We start from the raw sequence: 20,488 nt of genomic DNA on the forward strand, positions 1-20,488 counted from the left end.
TGTGGTTAAGGTATCAGATGTACACACTTCAAGTTGTTTGTCTCCTTAACTAAAAATAACCCTAGGACTGAGATGCTAAGTTTCAAACAAATTCTATAAAAGAATTCTCTGATATATATTTGGGGAATATTGCCAGGGCAATAGTAAACAATCCCTTGTAAGAGGCCCAAAAGAAAACAACAAGTCAGTAACTTAGCAAAGGTAGGTGGGAAGGAAAAAGGACATGGGGAGTTTTCCTCTCCTAGGGGATGGACTACTGCAAGAAAATGAGCATGAGACACTTTAAACCAGTACAAACTGAAAAACAGTTATAAGGAGAAACAGAATGAAAAGGCAGAGAAAACAGGTTTAAAAAAAAATGAAGTGGTTATTGGTAGACTAAAGCTAAAAAGGCAAGAAAAAGGTAAGAGCAACTCTGCCACTAGTGCTAACCATTCATGGCTGTTTTTTCCCTCCAGTAAAGCATGTAGGTCAGAAGCAATTTGAAGATTGTGTCTAACTTTTGCTTTGTTTTTCAATTTCCTACAACTAGCACGGAACCTGGCATGTGGCAGGTTATTTATCAAATTGATGCTCAACATCAAAAAAACAGAACAACCCAATTCAAAAATGGGCAGAAGACCTGAACAGACATTTTTCTAAAGAAGTCATGCAGATGGTCAACAGGCACATGAAAAGATGCTCAACCTCACTGATCATCAGAGAAATGCAAATCGAAACTACCATGAGGCATCACCTCACACCTGTCAGAATGGCTATCATCAAAAAGAACACAAATAACAAATGTTGGTGAGGATGTGGAGAAAAGGGAACCTTCATGCACTGTTGGTGGGAATGTAAATTGGTGTAGCCACCGTGGAAAACAGTATGGAGGTTTCTCAAAAAACTCACTATAGAACTACCATATGACCTACCAATTCCACTCCTGGGTATATATCTGAAAAAAACAAAAACACTAATTTGAAAAGATACATGCACCCCAATGTTCATAGCAGCATTATTTACAATTACCAAGATACTGAAGCAACCTCAGTGTCTATCAACAGATGAATCAATAAAGAAGAGGTTTTATATATATATATACACATACACACACATACACACAATGGAATACTACTCAGCCCTAAAAAAAGAATGAAATTTTGCCATTTGCAACTACATGGATGGACTTAGAGGGTATTATGTTAAGTGAAACAAGTCAGACAGAGAAAGATAAATACCGTATGATATCACTTATATGTAGAATCTAAAAAATAAAACCAGTGAATATAACAAAAAAGAAACAGACTCACAGATATAGAGAACGAGTGGTTACCAGTGGGGAGAGGGAAAGAAGGAGGGGAAAGATAGGGGTAAGGTATTAGGACGTATAAACTACTATATATAAAATAAGTAAGCTGCAAGGATATACTGTACAACACAGAGAATATAGCCAATATTTTATAACTATAAATGGAGTATAATGTTTAAAAATTGTGAATCACTATGCTGTATACCTTAAGCTTATATAATATTCTACATCAACTATACCTCAAAAAATAAATAAATATAAAAACAAAACCAAATTGATGGCCTGTGTCCCCTTCCCCTTCCACTAGCTTCTAGAAAATTTTATCTCAGAAATAGGAAAATAAATACTCTAAAGTATCCATTTATGAAACTGAAAAAATTTTGTAGAAAGATGGATCCTAATTGTTTAGGAGTTTGTATCTAATGAGAATGTAAGAAAAAAGTAATAAGTAACAGAAATTACAAATAAAATCTAAATCAAAAGTGAGATGTAAATTATCAGAACTCTAGCTGGATTCCATCAGGCTAATATTTGAAATAATTTTCAGCAACCAGGACTCTGCTCTTCACTCAATTCCCCTATTTGTGTATTCATTGTAGATATCAGTTGAAGGAGTGGGGTTAGCACATTTGAGGGTTTTTCAACACACCATTCTGTATTTAGACAGCATCTGTCATCAAAGAAGTTCTGGTGCTATGAGAATGGCAACTCCCCCACCTCACACCCAGAGGACGCCAGCAAGGCAATATGGAGAGCAGTGCTTCATCATTTGAGCTGGAGCAGAATGACTGAAAGCAGTAGGAGGGAGGGAGGAAAGACAGGAGAGCACTCATTACGGCTGTAATGAACCCTGAATGATCATGAAATAAAACTGCAGCATGTGAACTAGAGCTAGCCAACAGAACTTTGGGTGCCGTCTGACACTGCAGCCTCTAGCCACATGTGGTTACTGAGCACTTGAAATGTGGCCAGTGCACCTAAGAAACTGAAGTTTAAATCTTAATTTTAAATCGTTTATATTTTCATAGCCACATGTGGCTGGTAGCTACCATATCAGACATCACAGCTTTAGACCACACCATTCTAAACCACTTATTTTCTCCCTCCTTTCCCTAAGCACAAAGTGAGAACACCTCGGGATATTTCTGCCTCCTGAAATCCTCCAGGTGTGTTCTCACTCTTACCAACTCTGGAAAAGTCAATGGCTGGTAGACAGCTGAGTCATCATAGGTATGGTGGCCAAACTTAAATGTATTCAGTCATCTGGGAAAGTTTCTTCCCCACTCCTTCCATTGTTTGGAGACAATGAATTGAAGAGTGAAAGAGGCTACTAGTTTTCTACATGAGGTGAGCAGGGATTTTTAGTAATAAGCCCAACTGAAACTTCCAGGTACTTCAAACTGTGTCAGTACAGAGATTAGGTTCTCCAACAGACAGCTCCAATGGAAAACCACTAGGAATGTTATGAAAAAATATGTGAAGTTCACGTGTCATTTAGGAATGGCTTATAATGGCTGCTCAGTTTAAAGACAAGGGTTTGTGACATGAAGCACAAGATCATATTTCAGAACAAAAAAAAAGTATTATCAATTCAAACAATGATCAGATGCCAATTTTTTTAGTAGATGAACATATTTACCACTTTCTGCTATCTTCAGATGGCAAAAAAACCTCCATCTTCAGCCAACCAGGTGCCTTTTCACAGAGAGTGGGGAGGAAGGGGGAGAGCCTTTTAAAAGGGTTCCTGCACAATTTGAAAAGTCCTAGAAACAGCTCCACAAAGCTGCCCAGTAGTTGTCTTTTGGCCTGCAGGAAAGCTGTTGTTACTTTGGTGAGGAAATGAGATATCCACTAAGAAAACAGCCTATTTCCCAACATTCAAGTGTTTCCATAATCTGATATTTGATTACCAGCTCAAATGTACTGCCCAATGTAATTCCACCATTTCAGGCAAACAGATATTTTTAAGAGTTCCCCATTCAAAACAGGCATTCTCATAAATCGCTAATAAAATATAGATGGGTATAACCCCTTTAGGAGGCAATTTGGCAATAGAAAAGTTGTCTCTCAAAAATAAAGGCAATAAGCAACAATTCCCAAAGATAAAACAACTCAGGAAATATGGCTTCCAAAAGCCCTTGCCAAAAAACCCTTAATGATGATGAACCCCATCAAATGTTAAATTATCAAGAATGACAAAGCCATGGAAAAAAGACCAGTGGTTAACAGTGCATTGATTGGGATTAAATAAGTGGGGGAATAACCAGGGGAAGTAGAGCTACTAAGTGTTAAAAGTATAAATCCTAACAAAATGAAAATAAAACAAACGACAAACATCTGATATCAGGGGATTGCTGGGCAAAAGAGTCAGATTGTTACATCGTTACAGCTTGCCCAACCCATTCTCACTCCCAGGCCCTCAGAGGTTTTCATCTCTCCACTGAATTTAGAGAACTAATCCTCTTTGGATAAAGAATAACTTTTCAGCAGACTAGCCATTTTTTCCTTTTGTTAAATTCAAGTAAGATCAAATAGGATATTTTACTTTTAAACCTATGTTTAGCTTGAGCTCAGTCTTAGACAATTATTTCTGCCCCTCATTTATCTCTCTCTCCCTCTATGCATCCCTCCCATTATATGTACAGAGCCAAGCCTGAAATTAATGTTAACACTGGTTAGTTTATGGTTGAGATTTTTGGGTAATATTTTAATTTCTCCTTTGAGCTTTTTGTTTGTTTGTTTGTTTTGCTTGATCTTTAAAAGTAAGGAACACATATCATTGAAATAAATGTAAAATAGTAATTACTTTTCTGATTTGTATGGTTCATTTTCCTAAAATGGTCACCTGATCTGTGCTTCTCGTATTTCCCTGACACTCACCAATCTCAGATTCTGACTCAAATACCCTCACCAGTCCTCTTCAGCCTCTGACCCTCCTTTCTCTGGCTGTGTTTCAGTTTTTAGAGGAACACTACGCTTCAACATGAGAGATCTGTCCTTTGTCATACCTCCCCACAGTCGTCAGGCAAGGTAATGCAGGCCTCCCAAGAACGTGGAAAGTGTAGGTAAGAAAAAACAGCAGGTCTGGGGTCTTTTAACTGGAGGTGTGAATGGAAACTACTGACACTGGGAATCCCAACTGTGCTGTTGTTACACATCAGTGGTGACACACCAACACACACAAACTGGATTTACTGGAAGTGAAGGCAGTTATACCACTAAGACCTCTTCCAATACCTAGACAGGTTCTTTCTTTTCTTTTCTTCTTTCCTTTCTTTTCTTTCTTTCTTTCTTTTCTTTCTTTCCTTTCTTTTCTTTCTTTCTTTTCTTTCTTTCCTTTCTTCCTTCATTTTCTTTCCTTTCTTTCTTTCTTTCTTTCTTCCTTTTCTTTCTCTCTCTTTCCTTCCTTCTTCCCTCCCTCACTTCCTTCCCTCCCTTCCTTCTTATCTATCCATACGTCCTTCTCTCTCCCTTTCTATTTCTCTCACTCTCTCACACACACACTCTCTCCTTCTCTTTCTCTCTCTGCCCCCACCCCACCTTGAAAGAAACCCTTCCTCCCCTTAAAGGAAAGTCAAATAAACAAAGTCTATTAGGTGACTTGGAGAAAGAAGGAGGGAGGGTGTTTGGGTTGAGGGAGGGAAGATGGAAGAGCCATTAGGAGCATAGGGTAGCTGCATCCACATTTGTAATTGGATACAGTCTGCTCTACCACAGAACTCCAAGAATGCATTCCAGGCATGACAAGCTTATCTGACAACTCAGAACAAGGTAGCTGTTCACATTTTTGTTTATTCCATAGCAAAAGTCAGTGGTCGTGTTTGGTATGGGTCCTCCTCCTCCTGCCTCTTCCTGTCCTCTATCTTTTAAAAGGTGAATCAGAGCAAAAGCTGCAGAAATCAAATTTTACCAGTTTATTAGATCACAAATCATTAGGTACCACACAGACCAAGCTAAACAAGTAACATATTAAAAAAAAGTCAGATCCTGGAAGGTAGGGTATTTTATAAGTTATCTATACATATATGCAATGTTTCAGGAGTTTGATTTTAGCTTCTAATTTAAGCTTTCACTTTTTTGACAAGTGAGACAACAGACACAGTCAGCTTCTATGTAATATACCAGCAGTCATGACCCTTCCTAGAAACAGCAGCTCAAAAAGACTAAGAAATCAAATTTCATGACTGAAAAATAAAGTTGTTATCCTGGGTCATAATTATTCAAAATGTGCTCTGCCAAATAACAGTCTCACCGGGCTGTCACCGGGAGAAAAAGCAGGTCCTCACAGACCGGTCCCATTGGGAAATACTGCTCCTATATTCCCTCTTGAAGACACAGTGTAATATGTATTGGCACATTGAAGGTTCTGAGAGGTCCTGCAGTTAAAACAAGCAAACTATGATAAAAGCCAAATGGGTTAACTTTGTTCAACCCATTCCAAACCTTTCTGACTATGGTATCTATTCTCTGAGTTACCTCAGAGAATACTCACATTCCTTCAGCCTGATGATCCAGTTTAGCTTGAAAGCTCAATTATCCTATGAATCCATGAAATGAACTGAACTCTTAACCTTTAAAGGCTGGTTTATCTGTCACACAGATAATAGCCTAACACACACAGGCACCATTTCTTGGCTATGAATCAGGCTCATAACAGTCAGTAGTAACATTTGGATACTCTTTGCTTAAAGTTTCATGTCTAGACTTGAGAGGTCTAGAGAATCACGAAAAACCATGATTGTTGCATAAAAACCATAAGCAATGTTCAGAGACTGGGAACCTGCTTCCCTATTTGACCCAATCTTCCCTAAAAGTCCCTCCCTGGTCTCTCATTATCACTTATTGTCCTCCAAACCCAACTTCCCCACTCCCCTTCCTCCTTGCTTTCTGTAGTTTACTACTCAGACTCGATGCTTCCCATTTCAGTCTGAAATTACCCTGAAGAGAAAACATCAGCATAGGAAGTCCAACATCATTTGGAGGAAAGAAGTGCCACCCCAGGGAATGACATTCTCGGTTAACTGGACAAAGTGCTCAAAGAAATCTTGGGGAAAAGATCTCAGAAATTACTCACACAACTGTTGTGCAGGACTACCTAAACACGTATCTCCTCTCAATGTGCACTATATTTACCCAAGTACACAAGAAATGGGATCAACATTTAGTATTCACTTAACAGATGTTTATTCATCACTTACTATGGGTTAGGCACAATTCTAGGTATTGGAGATAAAGCAGTGAAGAAAGTCGAAAACACTATACTAGAAACAACACCACAGAACACACTAGCAAATTCAGTATTACCAATCCATACGATGACTTTGGGGAAAACAATGTCTAAATGGAAGAAGGCTGACTTTAAGAATTCAGAACCATCTTACAAGGTACAAGGGAAGTTTCTGCATCCATGAGGACGTGGGAAAGGCAACAGATATTTAGTTTTTATCTATCGTTTCTCAGGCATCATGCTAGATACTTTTATAAATGTTACATTTTTAAATTCTCAGGACTATCCTTTGACTTAGGTCCTAAGCTTTATATTACAGTGAGAAAAATGAGACGGAGCTAGTGGTCAAGCTTTTGTAATCTGCCTGACTCCAAATCCATACCTTCTATACAAGAATAGTGAGGTTAGACCTGAAACTGAATTCATGGCTACTTCAAAGTTACATGTCTAATGTGACCTCATGATGGCAGAGAAAGGATATCTCAAAGAACATGAGGTAGAAGAGTAAATATCAACATCACATCAAAAAATTATCTTCACAAATTTGTTGAACTCACACCTCCCAATTTTAAAGCTAACTACAAAGCTACAGGAATCAAGACAGTGTTTACTGACAGAAAGATAAACATATAGCTAAAAGGAGGGAAGTAAGAATGCAGAAATTAAACTCTCACTCTTATGGTCAATTCATTTTGACAAAGATACCAAGATGATTCAGTGGGGGAAAGAAGAGTCTTTTCAACAAATGGTGCTGGGAAAAGGAGATATTCACATGCAAAAGGATGAAGTTGGACCCTACTTCATACTACATACAAAAATTGACCCAAAATTGACCAAAGTCCTAAATGTAAAAGCTAAGACTATAAAACCTTTAAAAGAAAACACAGGGGTAAATTTTCCTGATCTTGGATTAGGTCAGAGTCTCAGATATGACACCTAAAGCAAAAGCAATAAAGAAAAAAAAATAGTAAGTTGGACTTTATTACAATTAAAAACTTTTATGCTTCAAAGGATAAAATCAAGAGAATGAAAAGACAAGCCAAGAACAGGAGAAAATACTTGCAAATCATATAGTTGATATGGGTCTATTATTTAGAGTATAGAAATAATTCTTACAACCGAACAATGAAAAAATAAGCCAATTTTTTAAGCAGGCAAAGAACTCAAATAGACATTTCTCCAAGGAAGACACCCAGGTGGTCAATCAGCAGATGAAAAATATGTTTAGCATCATTAACCATGAAAGAAATGCAAACCAAAATTACAAAAAAAAAAAAAAGAGAGAGAGAGAAGCAAACAAAAAGGCAGACAATAACAGTGGTTAGCAAGGATGTTGAGAAATTGAAACTCTCATGCTCTTTGGTGGCTATGTATACTTTGAAAAACAGTCTGGCAGTTCCTCAAAATATTAAACATAGTTACCATATGAGGCAGCAATACCACTCCTAGGTATATACCCAAGAAACTTGAAGATGTATGGCCACACAAAAACTTGCACAAGAATATCCATAGCAGCAGAATTCATAATAGTTAAAAGGTAGAAAAACCCCAATATCTATCAACTGATAAATGGATAAACAAAAATAAAATATCTATATGGTATGGACTGATTGATTGTGTAGTCCCAGAATTCATATATTGAAGCCTAATCCCCAATGTGATGGTATTTGGAGATGGGGCCACTGGGAGGTAATTAAGTCATGAGGGTGGAGCCCTCATGAATGGGATTAGTGGCCTTAGGCTTGCTTCCTGTCTCTGCTCTCAGCCATGTAAGGATACAACAAGAAGATAGCCACCTACAAACCAGGAAGGGGGTGCTCACCAGACAGCAGATCTGTAGGCACCTGGTCCTTGGACCTCCCAGACTCTAGAACTGTAAGAAATAAATGTTTGTTGTTTAAGTCACCTAATCTATGGTAATTTCTTATAGCAGCTTGGACTAAGATACTATACAATGAAATATTATTCAGCTACAAAAGGGAATGAAACATTGAGTCAAGCTACAATGTGGGTGAACCTTGAAAACATCATGCTAGGGACTTCCCTGGCAGTCCAGTGGTTAAGACTCCAAGCTTCCAATGCAGGGGGCTCAGGTTTGATCCCTGGTTGGGGAACTAAGATCCTACATGCTATGCAGTATGACCAAAAAAAAGAAAAAGAAAATATTATGCTAAGTGAAGGAAGCCAGATAAAAAAGGCCACACATTGTATGACTCTATTTACATGAAATGCCCAGAATAAGCAAATCTATAAAGACAGGAAGTAGATAAGTGTTTGCCATGGCTTGGGATTTGTTTTGGGGATGATGGAAATGTTCTGGAACTAATTCCAGTTGCATGATTTTGTGAATGTACTAAAAAATATATTACTGACTTATATACTCTGGATTCTACATATAAGTGATATCATATGATATTTGTCTTTGTCTGGCTTACTTCACTTAGTATGATAAACTTATATACTCTAAAAGGGTGAATTTTGTGGTATGTGAATAATATATCAATAAAAAATATCTTACCCTCCTAAAAATAATCTTTGAATTAAATAGAATCTGATATTAGTTATCTATTTTCTCCCACAAAAACCACTGGCATTGAGGTGAATGTACTTTTGCTGAATCAGATATGTAACACCGGGATCTAGTCCTAAGATTCAAAAAATAAAGAACTATTCTGTGCATTGAAAGATAAATAAACTTCAATAAGAAAGTTCTGAGAACTCCACCATGACTAAAATAGCATATTCAACTGAAAACAAATAAAATTATATCAACATGGGAGCCTATAACTTCAGATGGGGCTCTATGAAGTCTTCAGAATCCATATGCTCTAGTGACCTCATGGAAAGGAAAGAAGGAAATAGCAAGTCAAAGGTCAAAGTCAACTGCAACACATGGAAACACCAATATGAATTATGTCAAGACTTATCGGGCTTCCCTGGTGGCGCAGTGGTTGAGAGTCCGCCTGCCGATGTAGGGGACACAGGTTCGTGCCCCAGTCTGGGAAGGTCCCACATGCCGCGGAGCGGCTGGGCCCGTGAGCCATGGCCACTGAGCCTGCGCGTCCGGAGCCTGTGCACCGCAGTGGGAGAGGCCACAACAGTGAGAGGCCCGCGTACCGCAAAAAAAAAAAAAAAAAAAAAGACTTGTCAATCCTGGCTGCCACATTAGTCATCCTAGAACTCACAAATAGATTGTGGAGACTCCTCTTCTGAGAGGCTGTTGACAATCATATCCAAAAATGAAACATGGGTCCTCCAAGACCTCAAAGGCTTTCTTCTATCATGGTAGGCAGTACTGGCTTAGGTCACTGAGGGCCTATTTACAAGCAATCAGAGGTCTAATTAAAACCCTTACAGAATGACTAAAAGCCAAATCTGGACATGATGTTAAAATGATGACCTTCAAGCTCAAATCTGGATATGACGTTAAACTGACCTTGAAGCTCCAAAACAGTTGGTTGATTTTTGATCTGTATGCTTGCTTTACATTTAGCAATGGCTCAGGCCCACATTTAAAAAAAAAAAAAAAAAAAGAGCTACTACATCTCTAATTCTCAGAAATACCACCATGTAGGTTAAAATAGACATGCACGTGTACACACACTCACACAGACCATCCCATCACAAGTCAAAAGAAACACCCAAGCTAATGAAAAGCCTGCAATTCATTGTCTGCAGTCAAAAGAGCAAGATAGATGGAGCAATCACAGATAATTCCAAATTTTGAGAGGTTATATTCCCAAAAGGTAGTTATAAATCAGCTGTTTGAAACTTGAAACACATTTTCTCATAGAAATCTGTTAGCTTGTGGTCACATACCCAGGTGAGACCAGGGAGACCAACGCAATGCATGTGAAGCAGAAAGTTGATGGCACTTCCTAGAGGGGGAAAATGTCTTCCAAGTTCAACTCCTAACGTAGCTCAACAGTGGCAGTGCCCCGGCGGCAGCATGGGGAAATAGGGTGCACACTCTCTGGTCTTGTCCTTCCCCAGATATCCTAAACTGGTGAACAAACAGGCCCTGGGCCACATGGGAAACCCACCCCACTCCCATTCAGACATAGGAATCCTTCACAGGGGATCTCTCTGTGACTGCGAGGGCCTGTGGCTTTTTGCTGCTCTCCCAAAGTCTTAATTTCAGTAAGTGTCTGTTTATCCAGAAGTGAAAGTAAACAAGATATCTCATTACAGAATTTTTAAAAATATTTTTTGTTGAAATACAACATGCATACAGAAAGTCAAATTACTGGATTTTTTAAAAAATATATTTCATAGGGAAGATACAGGAAAAGTAGTGACTTTCAGCAACTTCTCAATGTCTCTTGTGGTCAGTACAAATTCTGTTTTTCATCACCCTTGTGTCCTACACCCAGCACAGAGGCTGTACATAGTGGGCACCTCAGAGACGTGTGGGATCTCTGTACCTTTAACTTCATTAGTATTGTGGATGTAATTTATTTTTAAAAATACCTTAGAATAACTTACATACACTGTGATAGTGACCTTGAGCAATTTGCCTCTTTGTGCCTCAATTTCCTTAACCAGGGAATCATTCTCGCCCAGGGAATTGTGTGGCTAAGTGACCAGAGTAGGAAGGACATTAAATTTTCAGTGGATACTTTGGTGCCTTCAGAATGTGGTTTCACAAATACATATCACCCATTAAACAATCGAAGAAACGGAATACATTATGTGAGTCATCATTACAGGAAACCCCAAATGAGAGTTGGGAGTGCGTAATAACTCGGGACGCCCTCCCTAGCCCCTCTCCCACCATCTCCTTGTCCCTCCTCCAGCCCTCCTCAGACTTACACTGAGCTGCTGGCTCAGGCCCCATCCTCAGTCTGACCTCATTCTAGCCTGACCACCTGGTTCTGATTCACAGCCTTGCTGTCAACCCTGCTATTTGTGCTTCATTCCCCAGTCCTGCTTCAGAATTTCAGGTCAAGGATCTCTGTTCCTCCTCTAACAACCAGCCACACTCTCACTGACCCAGAGTTTCTTGGGTGAAAGTGATGGATCATCCTCCTTACAGAAAACCACAGGGCTAATTCTGAATTCAAAGTTTGCTTATTACCTTAGGGTCAGTACAGAAAAGGGGGTGGGGTGGGGAAGGAAGGGTTGAGTGACAGTTTTAGAACCAGAAGAAAAGAAAAAGCAAACATATAAGTGTGACCATCAGGATACTCTGCAGTATTGCTCCACACCCACTTCACACACACAGTATCAGAGAAGGACCAATTGAGCCAATTCTTCACTTTAGGGACAGCAAGTACATTCCTAGAAGATAGTTTCTGTCAATTGTGATAGATTATCTATCAAGAGAGGGTCTTCACTAATCTCCCTTCTTTCTTTAATAGGCCCACAAAAGGACACAGGGCACACTTGCAGAAGGCAGCTCATCATGTCTGGGGGGTCAGGACTACAGTCTTAATACAGGCACTTACAACAGGGCTCCTCTCCTCAGCACCCTTCTCTCTGAGAACCAGCCCCGCCCCGTGCCCTGCCCCTCCCTGGCCAGTGGGATGACCCAAACCAAGGGCAGCCACTGCACGGACCAAGCTGAGTCAACCAGATTCTCTTTGTGCAGAATTCATAAGTAGACACAGGGACCAAGGCAGCCTCTGATGGCCACTGAACTTAAAGACAAGTGGGACCGCTGGGGACAGGGGTCGGGGGGCTGGGGGGAGGTGCTATTTTTCACCAGGTGCTGGGAAAGCAGAGATGAGAGGGGAAAAGCAGGGAAAGCAGAATGGCAGGGCCTGTAGACAGAGAGAGGGACTGACAGATGAGGAGAGACAGGCAGACCAGAGACACAGAGAAAGGCAGAGCGAGACACACAGGAAGACAGACAGACAACACACACATGCAGTGAGACAGAGCCAGAAGCAAAGTAACAGATGCACAGAGAGACAAATCAGACGGGGAGGCCAGCGGGGGCGGCGGTCTGGTGGGGAGGATGGAGGACCGGATGGATCTCTGCCGTGTCTGAGGCCCTGCCAAGTTCCAGCTGTGCCTCTAGCTTCCTGCCCAAGGGCTCTGTGAGCTACCCCTGCATCAGTCCAATAAAATCCCCGCTTTCCTGATCCAGTTTGAAACACTATTTTTCACATATGAAATAAGAAAGTAATTTTGAGTATCAAAACCCAGTGAGAGGAGGGATTGACAGAGTTTGACACATATTGCTGATAGCGGTATAAATAAATAAAAATGTTTGGGAAACCTATTTAATGACTGTTATCAAAATGCTATAAAATAGTCTTACCCTATTATGAATCTTACTCAAGATTCATAACAGGCGAGAAGTGGATACAACCTTAATGCCCAACATTAGAGGATAAGTTGAGCAAATTAGGACTAGAATATATTGTTTTATACAATGAATAATATTGCTTCTAAAGATATTTGTTAAGAATATAACATGTAAATGATTCGTGTTTAAAGAAAAATACTAAATATAAAAGTGCACATTGAAAATAAAAATCACAGGAAATGCTCAAAGAGATAATAGGGGCTACATTTGGATGGCAAATCAAAGGGGGTTTTTCCCTCTCTTTTGCTTATTCATTTTCTGTAGTTTCAACATTTTTATAATGAGAATATATTCAAGATGATATATTTAATCACTTAAAATCAAATGGTAGGGGGCTTCCCTGGTGGCGCAGTGGTTGAGAGTCCGCCTGCCGATGCAGGGGACACAGGTTCATGCCCCGGTCCAGGAAGAACCCACATGCTGTGGAGTGGCTGGGCCCGTGAGCCATGGCCGCTGAGCCTGCGCGTCCGGAGCCTGTGCTCCACGACGGGAGAGGCCACAACAGTGAGAGGCCCGCGTACCGCAAAAAAAAAAAAAAAAAAAAAAATCAAATGGTAGGGGGAGTAGTAAGAGTCTACCCCTTACACTTTGTACTTGTTTTTCTCGAGTTGTAACTTTCCTATTACTGTAATATCCAGTATGGATTCCTACACAGAACTGCCAACTTGAAGAACCAAGGTCACCCAGTTAAGCTCCTTGCTAATATTGTCACTCTGACATTAATTTCCTAACATTTGCTCAGTGCCCGCCTACCTTGTGTCAGACTGGGTTTAACTGGTGTGGATACTCTGCTGGGTAACTTATGACTTTCTGAGGCAGCCAATTCCATTTTTAAATGTTTTGATGATGTCAATGATCTCCAGCTTAATCAGCTGCCCCAGGGCCTATCTGAGCATTCACCAACCTGATGGTGGTCAGAAGACTGTTCCATGTCCAAAAAGATCCCCTTTCTCCCGGGATATTTAGATCTATGGCTGTGCTGCTCAAGGTTCTGCTTGGGAATCAGATTTGTCCTGTCGCAGGCTGGTTGGTTGTTTCCTTTCTTTAGGGATGATACAAATCAGCTATATAGATTCTCTTTCTCACTTCTTTTTTATGTGCATATGCATGTATATGCAAAGGGACAAGGGAGGGGGCATAAAAATTTATCACTTTTATATATGTCTTCGGATATTTATAACATAAGAGCACTGTGAACCCATACATATAATGAATATTCAAAAAATGTTCTTAAAGGGCTTCCCTGGTGGCGCAGTGGTTGAGAGCAGGGGACACGGGTTCGTGCCCGGGTCTGGGAAGATCCCACATGCCGCGGAGCGGCTGGGCCCGTGAGCCATGGCCGCTGAGCCTGCACGTCCGGAGCCCGTGCTCTGCAACGGAAGAGGCCACAGCAGTGAGAGGCCCGTGTACCGCAAAAAAAAAAACGTTATTAAAGATTACTAAATGGCATGAATACAGAGTGTGGTGTTTTAAATTCCATATATATGAACACAGGAACCAACAGCTGAATCAGAAATTATCCTCGTAGGCCTTTCACCGACCTATGGCTACCATAACAAACTCTCCTCGGTTTCCCCTTTTAACATAAACCCCAGAAGCATGTGGAGAAGGTGAGGTCAGTATATTTACCTGACTTTGTTAATTGCCGTCTGGACCTTGGAACACTAGGAAGGATGCCCACCTATAGTAATATGTGGCCAGACACCTTTTCAAGAACAGAAGAAATAGTCCAATTCCAGCCCAAATACTCTAAGACCCAAGATGGTTTCCACATCTCTCCTGGCCGGGCCTCTCAATTCATAACAAAAACTTTCTTCCTTCCAAATGGCCCGTAGGCAGGCCTGCTTGAAGGGAGAGGTACTGAATGTCTCAAATGAGTTCTACAAGGATGGCTTTCTTTCCAAGTTAAACTCCTGAGGAAGAAATCCCTCCCTGCAAGAGCGATCTCCAGCTTCTCAGAGCTACAAATGCATTCAGGGTCCCCATTCAGATGGGAACGTATCACTGCCTTTCTCTATCACTGTTTGTAGCAAACAGTATCACTGGATTACATCCAGGAGGAGAAAAGCGGGAAGAGAGGTGGGTTTCTCCTAACGGTGTGTTTAAGTCAGGCTTCCTCCTTTACACTTTACTGTGGTTAGAGTTCAGAGAGCTGGCTGGGTGGACAAGTCCAACTTCACAGCCATTACTGTATCCATCTTTGTGACATGGAAAGGTTGAGTAGAATAACTGTTTTGGTTTCTGTGGATCACTTTTAAGACAGGATGGCAGAGCTGGAGTTAGAAAGATAAAAAGCTTATTCTGTTTCATTAAAGTGATCCTTAAATAGCTCTGGAGGGAAACCTTATCAGCCCTCAGTTTTACACTTGGGTGATGAAGAGGAAGACACAATTACTAGATGTGCTCCTATAACAGGGATTGGTATGCAGTGGTAACTAGAACCTATTATTTCTTTATATCTAGAATAATTACCGCCTAAGTGTAATCTGAATTGAGGAAAATGACAGCGACCTATTTTCAGCTACAGAAGCAGTGGACAACAGTTCATAAAAAGCTCTCTAGCCTGCAGTTTGAACAAGTCGGGGCTTTTTCAGTGTTCACTTATTACCTACAAATAATAGATGTCTGGCTGCAAATTAGAATCATCCATAGACTTATATCATTTCATTTCATTTCATTTTAGGCTGTGCCACCACACAGAGCTTGTGGGATCTCAGTTCCCTGACCAGGGATTGAACCCAGGCCACAGCAGTGAAAGCCTGGAATCCTAACCACTGGACCACCAGGGAAGTCCCATCCATGGATATTTTAAAGAAAAATGCACACTCACGTCCTCTTCCTGAAGATGGCAATTCAACAGTCCTGGGATCTAGGTAAGAACATTTTTTAAAAATCCTTCCAGACAACTAAAATGCACAGGATTGAGAACTACTGACTTACAAAAGGAAGTCTCAGGTCTTCTGTGCTACACACGAGCCTTGATTCCCGTAACTATTTACCTCACATTTCACCTTCCAGCAACACTAATCCACTTGCAGTTCCCCACAAACCGCCCCTGAGCCTTTGCAGCAGCTGCCCTGCCCCCAATGTATACATGGCAGAGTAGTCCCTCTTGAGGTTGCAGCTCCAATGATGCTTTCTATCCACTTCTCCCTAACATTCCCAGACACACAAAAGAAAAAGAGAAAGGAGTACCAGCATACTACTACAGAAAATCATCAAATCACAAAGGAAGAGAGCAAGAGAAGAAAAAAGGAACAAAGGAATTACAGAACAGCCAGAAAAGAATTAACAAACTGGCAATAAGTACATACCTAGCAATAATTATTTTGAATGCAAATGGAATAAATTATCCAATCAAAAGACACAGAGTGGCATGGCACAATGAATTAAAAAAAAAAAAAAGACCCATCATTACTCTGCCTACAAGACACTCACTTCGTATGCAAGGACACACACAGACTGAAAGTGAAGGGATGGAAGAAGATACTCCACGCAAACAAACCAAAAGAAAGCTGGGGTAGCAATACTTATATCAGACAAAACAGACTTTAAGACAAAGGCTGTAATAAGAGACAAAGAAAATCATTATGCTATGATAAAGGGGTCAATCCAACAAGAGGATATGATATTTGTAAATGTTTATGCACCCAGCATAGGGACACCTAAATATATAAAGCAAGTATTAACAGACTTAAAGGGAAAAGAGACAGTAACACAATAACAGTAGGAGACTTTAATACCCCACTACATTAATGGATAAATCTTCTAAACAGAAACTCAATAAACACTGGCTTCAAATGACACATTAGATCAAATGGACTTAACATTCCCAGGCTGGCACACGCCAGGCTGCCCTTGCACATACTTTATTCTAGCAACTGTATTTAATACAAAGAAAAATTCTGTTTGCATGTCTGTCTCCTTACTGAATTGTAAGCTCCTGGAGGGAAGACACTGTTCTTTTTCATCTTCATACCCTGTAGCCTCACAAAATACTTGTCATACGGTAGGTACTTAATAAATTTCCAGTGAACTAACTAATAAGTGCACCATGTGAAGGCAATGTAGCCAAAACTATAACAAGGAATACTGATGACATTATCTTGTTTTAGTTGAGCAAAAGAAAACTTGAATAAATATAATCACTAATTTTTACTCAGTTAGATTCTCCATTGTGTGCCTTGGGTTCTAAGAGTTACTTAATAATCCTCAAGTACACTAAAGAGAAAGCTCTTGGGAATCTTTGATTCAGTTAGAAGCAATACTGCTCTCATCTTATGTCCAGAACTTATTTCAAGGGGAACCACATGACTTCAATTCCAGCCTTAGATATTGATGAAAGAAATCTCTGAAAGAAGCTGGCAGGGGAGTTGGCAAGACGAAGATATATTGTATATGCAGTTTAGAGTTTTCTGAATAGCATTTTGCAAAGCTACAGGCTTACAGGATTTAAAATATGACTCAGAACACCAACTGGGATGCCAACGTTTTTATTTTTAGATTTTTCTAGCAGAGAATATGGCTATAAATTCAACCTACTCAGTCTACAAATCCTCTAAACTTCCTCCTAGAGAACAGAAAAACACTTGGCATTTCTCTGGGTATTATTTTATTTGCATATATAGTTATGCTGGTAAGATTTTGGTAACTAAGGAAGAATTAATAATGGAAGCTCTAAATGATTCCCATGATTACTGCTTAAGTTGGCAAAATATCCTCAAGCACAGAAGAAACTCGCTCGTGGAAATGTGCATGGGCAAGTTGTTCAGTTTTTTCCACAATGGTATGCTGGCTTGTAGTTATATGTGTTCTCAGACAAGTGGCAAGGGGACAGTAACAGAAGGACCACAATTTTGAGAGAGAAAATGGGACCAGAGAAAATTCAATGGCATGGTAAAAATATTTTATGCTTTATACCATCTGTGCTTTGCTGTTCGGCACCTTAACTTCTCATTATCCTGTCCCTTTAAAAAATCATTTTATTGGGCTTCCCTGGTGGCGCAGTGGTTGTGAGTCCGCCTGCCGATGCAGGGGACACTGGTTCGTGCCCCAGTCCGGGAAGACCCCACATGCCGCGGAGTGGCTGGGCCCGTGAGCCACGGCCGCTGAGCCTGCGCATCTGAAGCCTGTGCTCCGCAACGGGAGAGGCCACAACAGTGAGTGGCCCGCGTACCGCAAAAAAAAAAAAAAATCATTTTATTGAGGTATAATTTACATACAATAAAATGCCCCCTTTTAATGTACACTTTGATGAGTTTGGACAAATGTATATGCCTATATGACCACCACTTCAAGCAACATATAGAATATTTCCCCCACCCAGGAAGTATCCTCATGCCCTTTTGCAGTCAACTCCCACACTCCCACCTCTGATTTCTATCACTAGGATTAATCTTGTCTGTTTCAGGACTTCATATAAATGGAATCATGCAGAATATGCTCTTTTTGTTTCTGCTTCTTTCTCTCAACAATGTTTCTGAGTTTCAGCCACCATGTTGCTTATATCAGTGGTCTCTTCTTTTTCACTGATGAGTAGTATTCCATGGAATACATAAATATACCACAATTTGTCTCTTTACCAGTTGATGAACATATGGGCTGTTTCCAGCTTTTAGTGGTTCTAACAAAGCTGCTATGAACAGTTATATATAGGTCTTTCTTGGGTAAATGCATAGGAGCAGAACTGTTAGGCTGAAGGGAAGTGTGTTTAATGTCAGAAACTGCCAAATTGCTCTCCATGTGGCTGTGCCTTTTTACACTCCCACCAGCCATCCCACCAGCCATGCTGACAGCTCCAGCTGCCCCATATCCAAGCCAACATATAATAAGTTTCAACCATGTTGGTGGGTGTGCAGGTATACCTCACTGTGGTTTCATTTACAAGATTATGAAATCTATGTCCTTCAACTTTCAACCTTCTCCTCTTTCTATAGAAAACAAACAATATGATATAATAAAAGATCACTGGGTCCGTTTCTGGAGTCTTGAATTTTATCACCAACTTTGTCACTAAATAGTTGCATAATGCTATAAAGACCATCTATCCTGACCTCAATGTTTTCCTATCAATAAAGTGGTTAAGTCAGGCCCAGTGAGACTTATATTCTTGTTCTTAACAAAAATGAACATAAATGAGTTCTATCGAAAGCAACATATTCCTAATAGTTAAGCATTATTTTTGCATAATGTCTCAAAGTTTTCAAAGAGGTTTTGTATATATCCTATTTAATGCCAAAGGAATAATTCTCTCAAAACATCACACATTAACAAACAAACAAAAAAAAAAAGGAAGAAGAACTCATCAAGAAAGGAGATTTTATTTAATGTAAGGTTCCCTCCTCTGCCTGGTACATCAGATCTGCTCTGCCAAATCAGTGAAGCTTAATGAACTCCCTTTCACAGTCATTGGAGCTTAATTCCAAATTGCACCTGTTTTTTAAAAACCTTTATGATTCAGGAAGCATAAATAATCCCCTTTGGTCATTTATGTTTTGCTCACTAAGCTTTAAATTGTATGGAGTGAATCAAACAGCAAATCATTGGGTTTCACTCACTATTTTGCTTTATGCATATACAATACTCCTTTACTCTTGTTAAGCTTCACATATCTAGCAATGTATGGAAACTAAGCAAATTCCAAGTTAGTCCACATCCTTTGGGTTCCCATAAGTCAAGGTGAGGCAAAGTTAATGATAAAGGTAGGAAAATACCACACATTCTTTATGAGGAAACTTAAGGAGTCAGAAGAAAGGGTAAATGGTGATCAAAGGTGAGAGGGAAAGGCATGGCAAGACATTAAAGGAAATTAGTTTTCAGTTCCAAAGAAATATGTGCTGAAAAAAAATGCCATAAAACATCTGGTGTTCAGGGGGGTTTGGGGGTGGTGGGGGGAGAACAACACTTTTTATCTTCAATTCCTGTCTAAACGAATTATATATTGCCTATCCAAGACACAGATTACACTTAACAAAGGTTGCCCGTATCTTGTTCCAAAGATATCTCAGTATATATATGCCAGCAGAAATAGAATAAAACTTTTATTGCTGACAGCAAAAAAGACATGGGCTTCAGTGGGATGTCTATTTCAATATGAATGGGAAAAGCTAAAAAAAGATCACATTACATATGAAAAAATATTTGCAGTGTACTTCCAAGGGCCTTTTACTTGTTGGGGAAATGGAAAGCAATCCACCCACCATCAATTCAGTTGGTCATTAACCTTTCCTGGGTCACTAACTTCTTTAAAAATCTAATGAGAGGTATGGTCCAGTCTTTCCAGAAAAACAATCATATGTTCACAGCCCCAAGAGATCTAGCTCCATGAAGGCCTTCCATGGAGCCTTTAAGGGACCCTAGGTTTAGAAGGACCCCTGATTAAACAAATTCACCAACAATATTTCTGCTAACAATAATTCAAATATGACCTATATCCAAACAGAGGCAGGCAAATCTCTCCTAATCCAAATCCCAAATACATACATGGTAGAATCTGAACTTGACTTTTGTAAATTCCAAAATTTATTTAACATTCTCACAGGAAGCACATGTTCAGAGGTACAAAGTGGGCTGTGGAAATGCTCCCAGAAATCCATTCCCCAACCACTGCTGAGAAGTATGAGCAGTCATCTGAGTGGGTGGTGTCAGTGCCTCCCAT

General features: G+C 40.0%; 1 protein-coding gene across 4 annotated transcripts in view; it reads right to left on the minus strand.

Annotated features, from left to right (window-relative positions):
• OSBPL3 (oxysterol binding protein like 3) overlaps positions 1–20,488 on the minus strand; it is a 203,989-nt gene that overhangs the window by 115,596 nt on the left and 67,905 nt on the right. Inside the window, exon 2 of one of the 4 annotated variants that reach the window (XM_081244978.1) lies at positions 8,341–8,391. The exons of the other annotated variants lie outside the window; for them this stretch is intronic. The gene's annotated coding sequence lies outside the window, so the exon portion shown is untranslated. The remainder of the gene's footprint in view (positions 1–8,340; positions 8,392–20,488) is intronic. 4 annotated transcript variants of the gene reach the window in all.

This window comes from Mesoplodon bidens (genome assembly GCF_964165515.1).
Source record: "Mesoplodon bidens genome assembly, chromosome: 9".
NCBI classification, from domain to species: domain Eukaryota; kingdom Metazoa; phylum Chordata; class Mammalia; order Artiodactyla; family Ziphiidae; genus Mesoplodon; species Mesoplodon bidens.